Raw genomic sequence first — 15,443 nt, forward strand, 5'->3', positions numbered from 1 at the left:
TACCAGAATAAAGCATTTGAGGCTATTATGTGGCTAATGGTTTAGACATTTTCATATCTCTGTCTATAGGATGATAAATGTATAAGGTGCTTAACTCTTCCACCAACATTAACTTCTCACATTTAAAATGTTGAATTAAACAATTTAGTGCTCTTGACAGTGTAATAGATTTTGTTTAATAGGTAATGTCTCAACCTGGACATTAGTAATTCACCTCATTTAGTTAATGTAATTTTTCCCACAAGGGGTGTTAGAAGTAAATCTATCAGACATATGTGGATCTATGTGACCTGATCATAACCCTTCCAAAGTCTATGTAAGAATCCCTCCTATTCCAATTTCCACACAGATGGAAAGGGTGACCTGAAATGTTAAGAGTATGTGTAATGACCAAGACTATTTCACTCATTTGTTTCCTTAATCTTAAAAAATCATGCACATTCAACATTCATAAGGAAACAAATAATGGACCTTAAATGCTGATGTTAGGAATCTTTAAAAATTATTTTAGAGTGCTATATATTTGTAAGGCTTCATAAAACATTTCTTAAATTTTCTTCCTACTACCATTATGAGATTGGTCAAAACTTTTTTCCTCTTCTTTTTAGACTACTTACAGAAGGCACAGAGAGACTGGACAAAGAAGAGCTTGCCTAACTTTTCATGAACTGAATGTTCTCCTATGCTGAGTTTTCCACTGAGCATAGAGCAGTCACCCTGAATTTTAACATTGGTTTTAGGTTCACTAACTACTTGCTTCTTTTATTCATTCTTTTATTCAATACACATTTACTTTGAGTACCATATTCCAGAAATGGTGAACTAGATTTATAACATTTATTAACCTGTTGAGTCTACAATTGCCTCTAATGGGTATAAATCAAAGGGACCCAACCCTTTTTCCTTATCTGTGAAATGGGATAATAATACCAAACTTCTGGGATGGAGGTGAGGAATAAATGAGCGTGCTTGTGTTAAATATGATAGATACTTGTAAATCTTTGGTAGGAACCACTCAACACCATGTGGATAAGCCCTTCTCCTAATGTAGGATTTGATATCTTTTTACTTCTGGGCTACAAGAAGGAGTGTTGGTAGTTTATGGAATATGCAGTTGAAAATGTTTCCTAGGCCTTCAAAAATAGGGGAACTATTTCTAATGTTCTGTAAACTTCCCAGAGCATCTAGAGAGAACTATCCACAAAAAGGTACTCAACAAACCTGGTGAAAATTTTATCCTCTTAATGGTGAATGGGGATCCAAAAAGAAGTTCCAAATTTGTAGACAAATTCACTTCTTGGGGAATAAATGAGCTAAAAGTAATAGGATTCCTGTCCATATTTTTATTCAGAGTGGCAAAGTAGACAGAGGACAAGAGTACAAAGTAGGCATTCTGGAGTGATGCTGCTTGGGCTGGTGGCAGATTGCCTGCTGCTGGTGTTGGACTGAGGATAACCACGAATGTGTTGGACATTTTGCTTTGGGATCCACGCAGTGGTGAGCGCTGCCAGGGAGGCTCACCAGCATGGGGTGAAGAGTTCAGCTTCTCCAGATGATGATCTTGGATCTAGCAATTAGGAGGCAGCAGACTTGGGCACTGAAGAGAGAAAAAAAATTCTTGAGACTTACGGGTGCAGGCGAGAAAGAGCATACTGGTCATCTTGTCATAGGAGATCATAAATCAATATCTCACTTCCAAACAGGGGAAGAAGACAAGAATAATTAATGAAGACCTGGAGTCTCAATATCAACAAAGTATGGACAGTAAATTATCAGGAAAATATTGATGACATTGTGGACTTGGCTTCAGTGAGGTAGAAGATCATGATGGGGAAGGTGATGTGGTTGGGGAATGATGATGATGATGATGATGATTCACCTGATCCTGAAAGTCCAGATGACTCTGAAGGTGATTCAGAGTCAGAAAAAGAAGAACTCCAAGCTATTGAGCACCCTGATTAAGTGAAAGATCCCCAAAACAAAAAAGATGCAAAAAGCAATTAGAAAATGATGTTTGTTAAATCCAGTGGTTCATAACACCCAAACATTTAGTCTTTGTATTAAACTAAGCCTTCTTGTTATAATGCACAGTGGAGGACTACTTATAGAGCACAGACCTTTGTATTATAATTTTTAAAAAGGCCCTTTTAAATAATTACAAAGTGTTTGCTTTCAAATGCCATTCATTAACTTTTATGGGCAGGACTATAACCATTTTTGTAAAGAGTAAGTGTTGATAAAATAAATAAATATAGTACTCAACTTTCCTTCAAAAAAAAAAAAAGAGTGCAAATTACACTGAGTAAGCATCAGGAGACAAGGTTGGAAAGGTGGGCAGGGGCACAGCCATCGAAGGCCTTGAACAAGATGCCAAAGAGCCACTGAAGAGTAATTAACAAAGAATAGTTTGATTTGTAATTTTTTAAATTAATTTATTTATTTTTGCATTACGATTCTTAATACACCTTTATACCACAATTTGTCATATCTCTGATTGTATATAAGGTATATTGACACCAAATTCACATCTTCATACATGTATTTTGTATAATGATGAGGGTCTCCTTTCACCATCCATGCTATTCCATGGAGTCCATGTCCCACATCACTGGTACTGGGCATGGTGACTTGCTTTAATCATTGGGATGGAGGCAGGAGTGACAGTACCAATTTTAAATTCGGGGTTTAAAAATTTTTCACTCACCTTGGGACTTTCCCATCTCTGCTATTAAAAAAGAATAGTCCCAAGTAGACATTTCCTTCCACCATGACCCAGAATGAGACATTTGGAACAGAGCGTCCCTGCTGCTTTACAAACCTACATCCAGAAGCAAAGCCTGCAGCTCAGCAGTTATACTGGGCTATGTCAGAATGAAGCATTTCTTTAAGCCTCTAACTTATGGCAGTGTTGCTGCATTAACCCGACTGAAGTAAGTAGCTCAGAGAAAGCCATATTTATTCATATAACATTTCTTGCCTTGAAGTATTTCACACACCATTATTTAATGTGTAAAAAATATGGGTATATCATATTATTTATTTATTTATATATGACAGTGGAATGCATTACCATTCTTATTATACACATAGAGCACAATTTTTCGTATCTCTGGTTGTATACATAGTCTATCTATACATAGTTGTATACATAGTGTACATACACCAATTCATGTCTTCATACCTGTACTTTTTAATGTGGTTAGATCTCACCTACATTTATCATCAAAGTAAAATGATGAAAGCTTTATAACTGGTCATAAATAATAAGCATTCAGAAAGTATAAATTTATATATTAGTCAAAGAGTAGATTAGTATCTATTTTGCTAAAGATAGTCATAAATATATACCACAGTAACACTCATAAAAATATAATGTTTTTATTGGAACTCTCTAAAAGTAGAAGATGTCTTATGATGATCATGAGTCGACCTGACACTTTGACTTTCATATTAAATTGACTGTTATCTTACTTACCATAAAAGTCATGAAAATAAATCAGGAATTTAAAAATTCTAAAAAAAAGAGTAATTAACAGGTAGATGACATCATTGGATTTGTGTTTCAGAAATATGCTGTTGTAGTGGCACCCCCTCCTCCACAGAAGATCTTAATTAAGCTTCTCCAGAAATCTTCACTATAATTGATCTTAGAACTATCAGCAAAAGAATCTCTACAAAAGAGTTCAATGTAGTTAAACTTCCTATTTCCCTTTGCTCTATCTTACTTGACCACCATCCTGGAGGAGATTAGTGCTCCAGGTGCTGAAGGCTCCTTTACCAGTTTTTCACAAACATTTATGGAATATGGATTATAAGTAACTAGTTTATCTATCTATCTATGTATCTATCTATCTATCTATCTATCTATCTATCTATCTCTAGAAGTGTGTTTGCAAATGCCAAGGGTGATAAGAAAGATCCTTTAATAAGGCCTCTGGCCTTGAGCTGGAGCTTCACAGAGATGTTCACATTTCAAAGATAAGAGAAGAGGTTACCAATTGGGCTCCATGGTAACAGCTGGCCAGGGAAGGGAAGAAAGGGGAGAAGAAGCTCTTTCCTTCTCAGGCACAGTCTTTGAAGGGTTAACTTGCTCAGAACAGTGAAAGAAAAAGCTATTTTGTGTGAACTTCTGCAGACTGTGAACTTCTGAGGCCCTCCCCTTATACTCTGAATTCAGGGAGATTAATTGATTATAGCAAAAGCTGTACCCTCTGAACCTGGCTGCAGCCAAATAAAACTGTTTCCTGCTATCTTCGGTGTGCTGCCTCATCTGTCCCCTGTTACACTGTTAGCTGTACAGTTACACACCACATAACATCATTTCAGTCAACAATGACTACATATACCACACTGGTCCTGTAAGATTTTAATGGAGATGAATAATTTCTAGCACTTAGTGATTTTGTGACTTCCTTGTGCAATACATTACTTCTGTGTTTGTGATGATGGATGGTGTAAACAAACCTGAGCTGCTATATAAATTTATAGCACATATAATTATATACAGCACATAAGCACTTGATAATATAATAAATGAGTATGTCACTGGCTTATGTATGTACTACACTAAAGTTTTTATTATTAAGAGTGTACTCCTTGCACTTATAAGTGCACTATAAAACAGTATGCTATGTTATGTCAGTGACAGCCTCAAACATCTTATGTGTACCCCATCACCTGACTGCATCAAGAGGGCAGGTCGAGTGATTAACCTGGACCCTGTAGGCTTGTGTTGATATAATTTATGATGTTCACATAATGATGACATTTTTCTAATCATGCATTTCTCAAAAAATAATACCTCCATCATTAGATGGTGCACAGTTGTAGCTTTGAAGAAGGTGTGGGATGCACTAAGATAGATCACCAAGAGTGGAAATAGGTAAACAAACACACACACAAAATAAGGAAAACATTGCAACTCCTGTGGGCATTAATGAACTCACACAGGAGCAGAGAGGGGACAAATACTGGAGACATAGTGAAGTGGAAAAGTAAGACATGGTGACTCATTTCACATGGGGCTGAGAGGCTGTAGTCTCTGACTTCCAGGTCTCTCTGTTTAGTTAACAGGTCAACAAAAGAATGAATTCTGTTAATTGGAAGATTAAGTGAGGTGGAGTAAATTTTGAGAGAAAGATGGTAAACTGAGCTTGATATACTTGTGGGACATTGAGCATCCTGCTGATTTGTATGGGAAAGAGTAGATGAAGTCTTCAGAATCAGGGGTGTCAAAGGAGAAGTAACAAGAGTCAAATAAAGAACAACAAATTGAAGGGATAGGGAAAGTAGGCAGAGGGAGAAGAGGACTTTATGAGCACCGTTCCTCCTCTGGTGTCCTCAGACTTGGTGAATGGTACTCAGAAGCCTGAAGGTCATCTTTGACTACACTTTTTCTGATATCCTCTCAAAAACTTGAATCTTGTGAATTCTACCACCTTAATTTTCTTGTATCCATTTATCTTTTCTATGTCCCTGACAACATTGGTTCATGTCACATAATTTAGTAGGTTGCAGGTGGGGCCTGAGATTCTGCATTTCTAATAATTAGAATTTCTCTAACACTCTCTAATTTGGCAAGCCTTTAAAAAACTGCTCAGAGCAGTCTCAGTACCCTGATGGTCCACAGGATAAATGTATTGGATTTGGTTATTAGCAAGTGTTATCCACATTCCCTGTTAGCTGCTTTAGCACCTAGTATTAGGCATGCTGAGTTACTCAATTGGCCTCCTAGGCTTGCCAGCTGGTTAGACTGAATCTATTTTATCCATCTCTGGGGTAGAGAAATTGTCTTCAATTCAGATATGGGGGTGATTTGTGAAAGCAAGCCACTTTTCTTTTAATGTGCTGCACAAATGAAAGGCATCTGGTGGTTATTTTTAAAGCATCAACAGCTTCATAGAATATAATGTTGAGAAGTTGCATGTATTATACATGTTTATGCTAAATGGAACTGTGATTTCAATGCACAGCTTTGAGCTGGCTACTTGAAATCCCTCAGGGAATGGTTTGGGCAGAAAAATAACCTTTTGCATAAAATCAGCTGGATTCCCATCTACTGCATTAAGTTGGTTTAAAGGTTGGGTCTTATGAGATTTGGAACTTTAAAATCAAAGGACTCAGATTTTAATATGGGTCAAATATGGTGTGCTTCACCCTGGATTATGGCTCACCTGAAATTTTGATCAAAACACTACTCTTTTCCTAATTCAATGGTTGTCAGTCTTGACTACATATTATAATCACCGGAGAGTTTAAAAATGTATGGATGCCTGGGCCCCTTCCAAGACCTATTAAATCAGAATTTCTCAGGGGTGAAACTCAGTCCTGAGCATGTTAAAAGAATTCCCCAGATGATACTAAAGTACAGTCAAGACTGACAATCATTGCACCTAATTAGTTAACACACTTAGAATTTCTAGGTCAGTAAAACTTAACTTGCCCACTGCTGAGGCTGATTTCACACTAGCAGACTCAAATCAGTTAGTAATTATAATAGAAGCTAAATGTAATTAAATATATAACATTGAGGTCAACTAAAATTAAATTTAAAAGCTGTAGTACTCTGAAGGTTTTGACAAGGGACAATATGTATTCCTGAAGCTTCCAGAAATACTCAACAGTCTTGTTAATCGTTTCTAATTGTCATACACCACTGAGGACTCTCTGTGTCCTCCTCTCATGTCAATCAGACATTCATGGGCTCATGTACAGTGTACTTCTACTTCTTATGCTCTAAAGACCTCTTGAGCACATGCGAATTGTCTTGTTCCCTTACACCTTGAGTCCCTAGCATGGAATCCACAGAAGAGGGATTGATACACACTGTTGAAAGAAACAAAGGACAACTGATAAAATAAATAAATAAAACTTTGGACATTTAGAGTGGTGTTAGATTGAGTTAAATGTGGCCTAAAGTTTTCTCTGAACATCATAAACTGGGACCAGACTTCAGTTTTAAATAAGCAGTAACCTACTTTGTTAACAAGTAAAGGAGTCTCAGCCAATTGCAGCAGCTGGTTGTCAGTCAACCACAGACAGTCAATTGTTCAAACAGGTTCAGATAAGATAATTTTCAAACTTTGCTATCTGTACTTTCTTAGCCATATTGCAAGGGGAGCATTCTGAATCATTTATTTCCCAGACTTCTGCCTGATTCTAGAATTGCCAATAAAAGCAATTAAGATCTACAAAACTAGATTTGTTGTAATTTCTCTTTTAATAGCTGAAATGACCCTTAATGCTTAAATAGTTTACCTAACTCATTTTGCAAATAAGAAAATTGACCTTTGATTGCTTAACTGACTTTCCTGGGTCCAAACAATTTGTTAGGGGCAGAATCAAGCTGAGACTTCAATCTTCTGATAAGTCCAGTCTCTTTGCATTTTATCAAATTGCATAACAATGCCTAACAAATAGAACAATTGACTATGTTAGCATAAATAGCAAAATAAAAAAATATTTTATGGTTGCTTTTGTTTTTGTGACAAGTATTTAATTTGTAATAAAAAATGTTCATTTAGTTCTAGATCTGTGGGTTTAGTGGTAAGTCTGTGCTGTCATACTTTAAGGAGAAACATTCATTGTATGAGGACTATTCTTATAATGAGGAATTTGGGGTCCATTCTTTTGTCTTTCTGTTTGTTAACCCTGACAACTTATCTAGAGGAAGTGAAGAAATTTTACAGAATATTTTATAAGGCATGGCTAGATAGATAGACAGATGGAGAAGATAATTAGGAAGAAAGCTTTATCTACTAATGGTAAGTTTGTCCCCATATAGACAACCTATCTTGCTGCTTGTCACGGGCATGACAGGTTTCTTTTAAGATGTTTTTGCAAATTCATGAAACAATTAATATTTTAAAAACTTAGATTACTTATTATTCATATAAAATGTTTAATAAAGTTATTGGTGCAGTTTAGTTGAGAAGAACTCCCAAGATTTGGAAATCATTAAGTTATACATAGACGATAAAGATAGAAACCCCTTTGCAGGTTGCTAAGAACTCACAGAATGAAGATAGCAGGTAACTCAGCTGAGTTTGTCAACTCTGAGGTGAAGCCACAAATGTATGTGTGTCCAACTGTGCTCCCTGCAAACCCAATGTTATGTCTCATGTGTGAGACAATGCAAGAAAACTTAGAGGTGAAATGATTGGGTTAGGAGAGCTTTAACCTAATCGGTGAATTAATCTCCCAATAGGGATTAACTAGTGGGAATGGCATGCCTTTTGGGGTTACTTTTGTTAGTGGTGAGGGGAGCTCTGTTTCTGTTTCCTGGTACCATGTTCTGAGCTGTATTTCTCAGCAATCCCCTTCTACCATGCTGTCCTGCTTCACCTGTGGTCCAGAGCAATGGAGTCTGCCATCTATGAATTAAGACCTCTGAAATCATGAGCCCATTAAAAAAAAAAAGAAGAAGAAAAGAAAAAAGAAAACTTTCCCTCCTCTAAAATTGTCTTTGTCAGATCTTTTGATCACAACAGTGAAAAAGCTGACCAAAATACTCAGGGATCCCAGATTATAGGTTTGTGGGCTAGGCTAGTCCCAGGAACCTCTGTACCAAGGCAACTCCAGGAGACAAGAAGCAGAATCTCCTAGAAGTGAGCCTGAGGCCCAGACTTTGCCCAAGGCTGTTTCCTAATTTTTATGCATGACTGCTGCCCAACTTTCATTTCCTTCAAAGATTTTCACCACTAGATTAGGCCCCAAAGTTGCAGTGTAAAGCTAATCAAATGTATTTACTACAAATCCTTGCAGAGGAACTCTAAGAGATAATAAAACTATTTACTCTAATTAGAGAATCATGTTCTTTGCATCATACTGATAATTTTCAACTTATCTTTTCCACTTGGGTAGTTAGAATTTAGTGGATGTCATCCAAAGCTCTTTAACTTTTCTAATCATTTGAATTTGGTCTTATTAGAAATGTTATATTAAAGAGCATGGTCTGAGAGCTTTTTAGTGATTGGTCTGCTTTTGGTTAACTTAAGAAGACCAAGGTAGGGATCACCTGAAGGCACAGTTATTTCTGCAGCAGGGAAAAGAGAGATGAGCTACCCCTAACAAAGAGCTAACTGTATGCCTGCTGACAAGCAAGGGACTATGTTGCTCGTGGACTCATTCATATTTCCCTGACTTTGGAACTGTGTACCAAAGACTGACTCACTGAGAAATGAGTGAGTGGTATTAATTCATGGGCAGGGATGGGTGGAAGGAGTGATAATCTTGTGTTGATGGTTTAGATGTTTGCTAGAAAAAAACATTCAGTCAGTTGCAGAGCAATTTATGCAGACTTAATCTGTTTTGATTAACATTTCAGAAAGCCAAGAAGCCATAAGTTACCCATTAGAGATAAGACAGGGCTGGGAGGAGAAGTGAAGGTGATAGGCAGGATGTAACAATAGTGAGTGCTCCAGTTAGAATGGTGAATGGCAATCATTAAAAATACAAACAAAAATAAATGCTGCAAGGATGTGGGTCAAAAGGTATACTTGAACACTGTTGGTGGGACTGTGAAATAATACGGCCACTTTGGAAAGTAGTATGGAGATTCTTCAAAAACTAGGAATGGAACCATCATATGACCCAGATATCCCACTACTTCATATTTACCCAAAAGAACTAAAATCAGCATACTATGGCAATACATGCTTATCAATGCTTCTAGCAACACAATTCAGATCAGCCAAGTTATGGGACCAGCTCAGGTTACCCTTCATCCAACAAATAAATGAAGAAAATCTGGTACAAATACATTCAGAGTTTTACTCAGCCATAAGGAAGAATGAATGTCATTTGTTGGTAAATCAATGGAACTGGAGAACATCATGCTAAGTGAGATAAGCCAAACTCAGAAAGTCAATATTTCCTCTCATGTATGGAAACTATGGAGAAATAGGGAATTAAAAAATTACATGAAAATAGAAGGGAGAACAGTGGAGTAGAAGAAGGAAATTAAGGGGGAGGGAGAAAAAATGGGAAAGGGGAGGAACTACAGAATGAAACTGACCAAATCGTGCCATGTGCATGTATGAGTATGCCACAATGAATTCCACTTTTATATATATCTACAAAGCACCAATTAAAAAAACAATAAATAATAAATAAATAGAAGGAAGTCCAGGAAATAGAGAAAGGAAATCAGGGTGAGGGAGTAGGGGAGGGAAAGTGAAAGTACTGGGGATTGAAATGGAGCAAATTATATGCATGTATGAATGTGTCAAAATTAAACCTGCTATTATGTATAACTATATTGCACTAATAAAGACATTTAAAACAAAACCATTAGGGAGTGCTAAGGACAGAAGCAAGTGGAGAAAGTATTCTGTTTAGAAGCTCAGTTCCAACAGAAGATGCCAATGTCTTTTCCTATCTTCTGAACTTGCTGAGGAAGTAAGAAATTTGGATTTCTATGTGAAATCTCCTTATTTAAAGTGGTTTTTGACCCTTAAATCAAACATACCCAGGTCCTTAATTTGGCAATGCACCACAAGCACGCATTTCACAATTGGTTTCTGGAGTTCAATTCCATTCAGACTTTGGAAATCAGGAGAGTCTGGGGGCAAGGTTGTTCCACAGGAAGGCTGCAGATGAAGAACAGCTTCCACCTGGGACATGTCACCTGAATCCTCTCTGGGCCTGCTGGCATTGACACCTGCTTGTCTACTCTGACCCTGGACCACCTGTGGCACCCAAGCTTTTATCTTTGGATTCTGCCTCTTTCTGTAATAGACTGGGGTGGGGTATGCTGTGAACATGACCACTTTGGTAATTGTTGCTCTGTGCCTCAACCAGCAGGGACTAGGTCCACTTTGTGGGCTCTGGTAGGAAAAAGCAAATAATTCAGCTCCCTATTTTACTTTCATTTCCATTTGTACTTATCAGTCCCTACTTGGCCTGGTCTCCCATCACCCATGTCATCTAGTCCCTGTATTTAAGATTGTCCTTTCAAAAGTATTCAAATACTTTTATTAGGTATTAGGCAATGGAAAAAGTACCCCCATAAAATGAGCAAATTTGTAAGGACTAGAATGCTAGGGAAAGGGACTGTATAAAAGTTATCTCTTTTGTTTGAGGGCTGATTTGGGGGTAAAAACCTCACCTTCTATTTGGGCACATATCATATGGGTGTTCCTTTATTTATTTATTTATTTTTTGGGGGGCATTGAAATGTATATTTATTTATTTATTTATTTTTTATTGGTGTTCAAAACATTACAAAGCTCTTGACATATCATATTTCATACATTAGATTCAAGTGGGTTATGAACTCTCATTTTTACCCCAAATACAGATTGCAGAATCACATCAGTTACACATTCACATTTTTACATGATGTTCCTTTAAATAAATGTATAAATCCTGATGTTTCAGGATGAAATGCTATAGTTAGAGGATGAAAATATGTTGGCACAGTGCCTAGATCTAGAGCCTAAGATACGACCTGTATAAGATCAGTTAATATTTTCTTTCTTTTAATGAATTACATATCCTGTAACAAAAGATGTTCATTTGGAGACTTAGGCCTCAAGGATTTTCTGAATGTCCTAGGGCACAGCTTGAAGAATTCTTATGGGATATTCCTAAAGCTCCTAAAAGATATACTCTGAATTCCTGATCTGGTACATTGTAAAAGTCAAGTACAAAGTCTATTTCTATGCTCTGTCAGAGTTCAGGAGCATCTTTCACAGGAAACAAAGAAGGAAAGAGGAGAGAAGGGGCTGCAGGGGAGATGAACCCTTCCAGGATAGACCCCCATGACCCATCTCCTCCAGCCACATCCCACTTGCCTACAATTAACACCCAGTTAGTTCACTGAAACTAGGATGGACTGAGTAGGTTAAGCTCTCACAATCCAAATTATATAGATATAGATATACATAGATAGATAGTCTTATAGTTTTTCCTTCTTTGTTTCTTAAAAACTAACAAGCTGATTTGTTCCAAGGAAGGCAGCATGAATGGACAGTTTTGGATGGGAGTTAGGAGTCATGGGTCCTGGATCTAACCTTGTGGTCTAGGACAAACTGGATTTGAAACTTGGTTTCTTCATGTGTAGATGAAGGACTGAATCTGTATTAATGATTCCCAGAAGGAGTTTAAAATGGGATACTCATACTATGTATAATATTTCAAAAAGTCTAGCAGAAATATTACCTATTTTCTGATGAGGGTGCATAGATTTAAGAAAATATTACATTTCTTAGCATTTTGACTGTAATATTTCAAACTCAGCAAAGTAGCATTACTTATCTCCTGCTGAGTTAAAACTGAGTTTGAAAATTATATATATCTTTAATACCAATAGTAGCTAGCATTTATTGAACGTTTATTGCCGCAGTCCGGCTGCAGCAAAATAACCGGGGGGTGATGAGCAACTTGTGTACATTGATACAGCAGGAGAGGGAGCCGTTTATTGCAGGACAGGAGCAGTATTTATACATTCCACACAGCTTATCTAATTAGCATAAACTAGATACATCAGTCAACCAATAAGGAATCTCCACACTTAATGGCTCACTGGTGTTACTTCACAATCCACTCCCTCTGGCATTTTGCCAGGCACCATCCTGACTTGTTTACAGACTCTAACAGTTTATAATGTGCTGAGTAGTGATTTAAATATTAGACCCATGGGAAATTTTATTAAATTCCGTAAAGTAGACATTACTTTGGCCACATAGACTATCTTCTAGTTGCTGATTTCTATCTTTATTGTACTGTGGTTAGTCTTTAGATTTGATTTTCAAATGCCCACAGGTAATGTTGGTGAAGTAAAGTATATATAAAAGTTACATGTTCTTTTTGTAGAAAGTAATTGTGAAGATGATAATGGGAATATTAAACCCATTATTCCCCTCTGTGTCCCATTGAATGGTAATATTGGGATGGTTTACTGGCTCTGAGAAAGGTTCACTCACAAGTCAGGCACCTGGCAGTCATAGCTAGAAGGAAGGGTTCAGTTGGGTCGGTTTGCCAGAATATCTTCAAAAGGTCTCACTGGTAAGGTAGCCTCAGGGTAAGTGAACATTTTGTACTATGGCACAGGGCCCCTGTGTTAGTTAGCTTTTCATTGGGTATGACCAAAATACCCAATGAAAACAACTTAGAGAAGGAAAAGTTTATTTTGGCTAATGGTTTCAGAGGTTTAGTCCATGGTAGGCCAACTCCATGGCTCTGGGCCCAAGATGAGGCAGAACATTATGGTGGAGAGTATTGCTCCATTCATAGCAGTCAGAAAACAGAGAGAAAGAGAGAGGTGGGTGGGGGAAGGGAAGGGAAAGAGGAGAGAAGGGGATGCAGGGGAGATGAACCCTTCCAGGATAGACCCGCATGACCCATCTCCTCCAGCCACATCCCACTTGCCTACAATTAACGCCCAGTTCGTCCACTGAAACTAGGATGGACTGAGTAGGTTAAGCTGTCACAATCCAACATTTCACCTCCTGCACTGACTGACATAGGAGCTTTTGGAGGACAGCTCATATCCAAACTATAACAGCTCCTTAGAGCACAATCCAAGTCATTAGAATTTACTCTCAGAAGTTCCAGAACATCACTTTCACCACATCCTGTTAGTCAAGCAAGTCAATGAGGTCAGTCCAATTTCAAAGGGAGGAGAATTGGCCTCCGCCTTTCAATGGCAGAGATGGAAAAAAAAAGTGTAATCATCTTAAATTTATTATAGTTCTCACATAAAAATAATGGGAAACAAGTAGCAAGAGAGAAACTGCATGACTCCTGGCAAACATACGAAGAACCCACAGTGCAGCCTAAAGGCATAATTTGCTGAGAGAAAGTGAAGTCAAGGAGTGATCCAAGTAGGACATTGTCAAAGGTGCTTCAAAAAGGTCCTTGTTCTTTGGCCTGTGTGTTAGTGTGCACGTATGAATTTTTATGTTTTCTAATGTTCTTAGTATTTGCAGTGCTTGTAATTCATGACTAAGCCACACCAAAATGGATAGCACTGAAATTTTTAGTTGCCTTAAAATTTTTCCAATTTCATTCACTGTTTACCCAGGGAAGTACTTTGGAAATTCACTAAAGGAAACTGGTTGTCATTTTGCTAGTTAACGTTGTTGTTTGTTCACAGGTGGCCAATGGTTATTCCATGACTACATTGGTGACAAACTTTAGAGGCTGCTGGCACCAGCATGACCAGAAATCACATGGTCTTCTGGAGAATATCATCAAACAGACCCACCTAGAGGCAAGAGTCCATTATCTGTGACATATAGTAAAAGGACAATCTATTGTTCAAAGAGGCCAGCTCTTACCATCTCCAGATGGGCCATGGTTTTTGTTAGAAAGTGCTTCAGGAAGGTACATTCCAAAAGGTGAAGGTGTACAAGGAGCTAACATTTGCTCCCTAGTTTCCAGTCTACTGCTACCATCAAACTCAGCTCCAACTGTTTACATCCCCTTTTTAAATCCAGTCTTTCCTGCCTGTACTCTTTTGGTCAGCTGATATAGCCTGACAAACTTTGTCAAAGAACGCAAGGCAATAAGAAATCATCTTGGAAAATACTATGTAGTAGAACTCAATTTAAAGGTACAGTTTTCTGAAACTAAGACCACTATAGTCTAGCCCTAAAAGGCTGTGTTAAAACCTCAGTATAGTGATTTATTTCTCCTCTATCTGTCTTGCTGATTTCCAAAGATGTGGCTTATGTGCCACTTTATTTGGTTGCCTGGACAAGTGTAAAAGACATTTATGCATGCTAAAATATGTTTTCCCTTGTTGTGCCTTGTTATTCATGATCCTCTCACTCATTCCTTTGTTTGTGGCCAGCTTGCAGGGCTATAAAGTAGCTAGGCACAGCAGGCAAAAGTACTAACTCTGTCAAGCTTTTGATTTTTCTATGATTCACTAATGAAGCATCTTCCCAGGTCCCCTGTAGGTCTGCTGGGTCTAAATTGCTCACTGGGATGGGGGCTCTAGAGTCAGACTAACTTTCTACCTGACTCTGGCTGTATGACTTTTGAGACTTGGTTTCTCATCTTTAAAATAGAAATAATGAGAATATGTACTTCATGAATTTGTTGTGAGTGCTCAGTTGTTAGCACTCTAGGGTATAGACTGTCTCCAACTTATGATACTTTGACTTATAATTTTCCAATTTTACAATGGTGCAAAAGTGATCTGTATTTAGTAGAATCTGTAATTTGAGTTTTGATCTTTTCCTGGGATGTCTCTACATTATTTCTCAATACTGGTAATGGCAGTGAACCACTGCTCCCAATTGCCACATGATCCTGAGAGGAAATGGCTGATATTCTATGGTGTAGTGTGTTGCTAAGATGGGATTTCAGTAGCTAGGTGTATTAAATGCATTTGAGATTTTTGATATTTTCAACTCATAATGGATTTATTGGAGCACAACCCTATCATAAGCCACGGAGCATCGTACTTTAGAAGAATTCTATCCACAAACTTT

At 37.6% G+C, this 15,443-nt stretch overlaps 1 pseudogene; it reads left to right on the forward strand.

Annotated features, from left to right (window-relative positions):
* The first annotated feature begins 628 nt into the window (after positions 1-628).
* Positions 629-2,349, forward strand: LOC107159470 (annotated as a pseudogene).
* Positions 2,350-15,443: the final 13,094 nt, after the last annotated feature.

The sequence above is a fragment of the Marmota marmota genome, unplaced genomic scaffold, assembly GCF_001458135.2.
Source record: "Marmota marmota marmota unplaced genomic scaffold, marMar, whole genome shotgun sequence".
Taxonomy (NCBI): domain Eukaryota; kingdom Metazoa; phylum Chordata; class Mammalia; order Rodentia; family Sciuridae; genus Marmota; species Marmota marmota.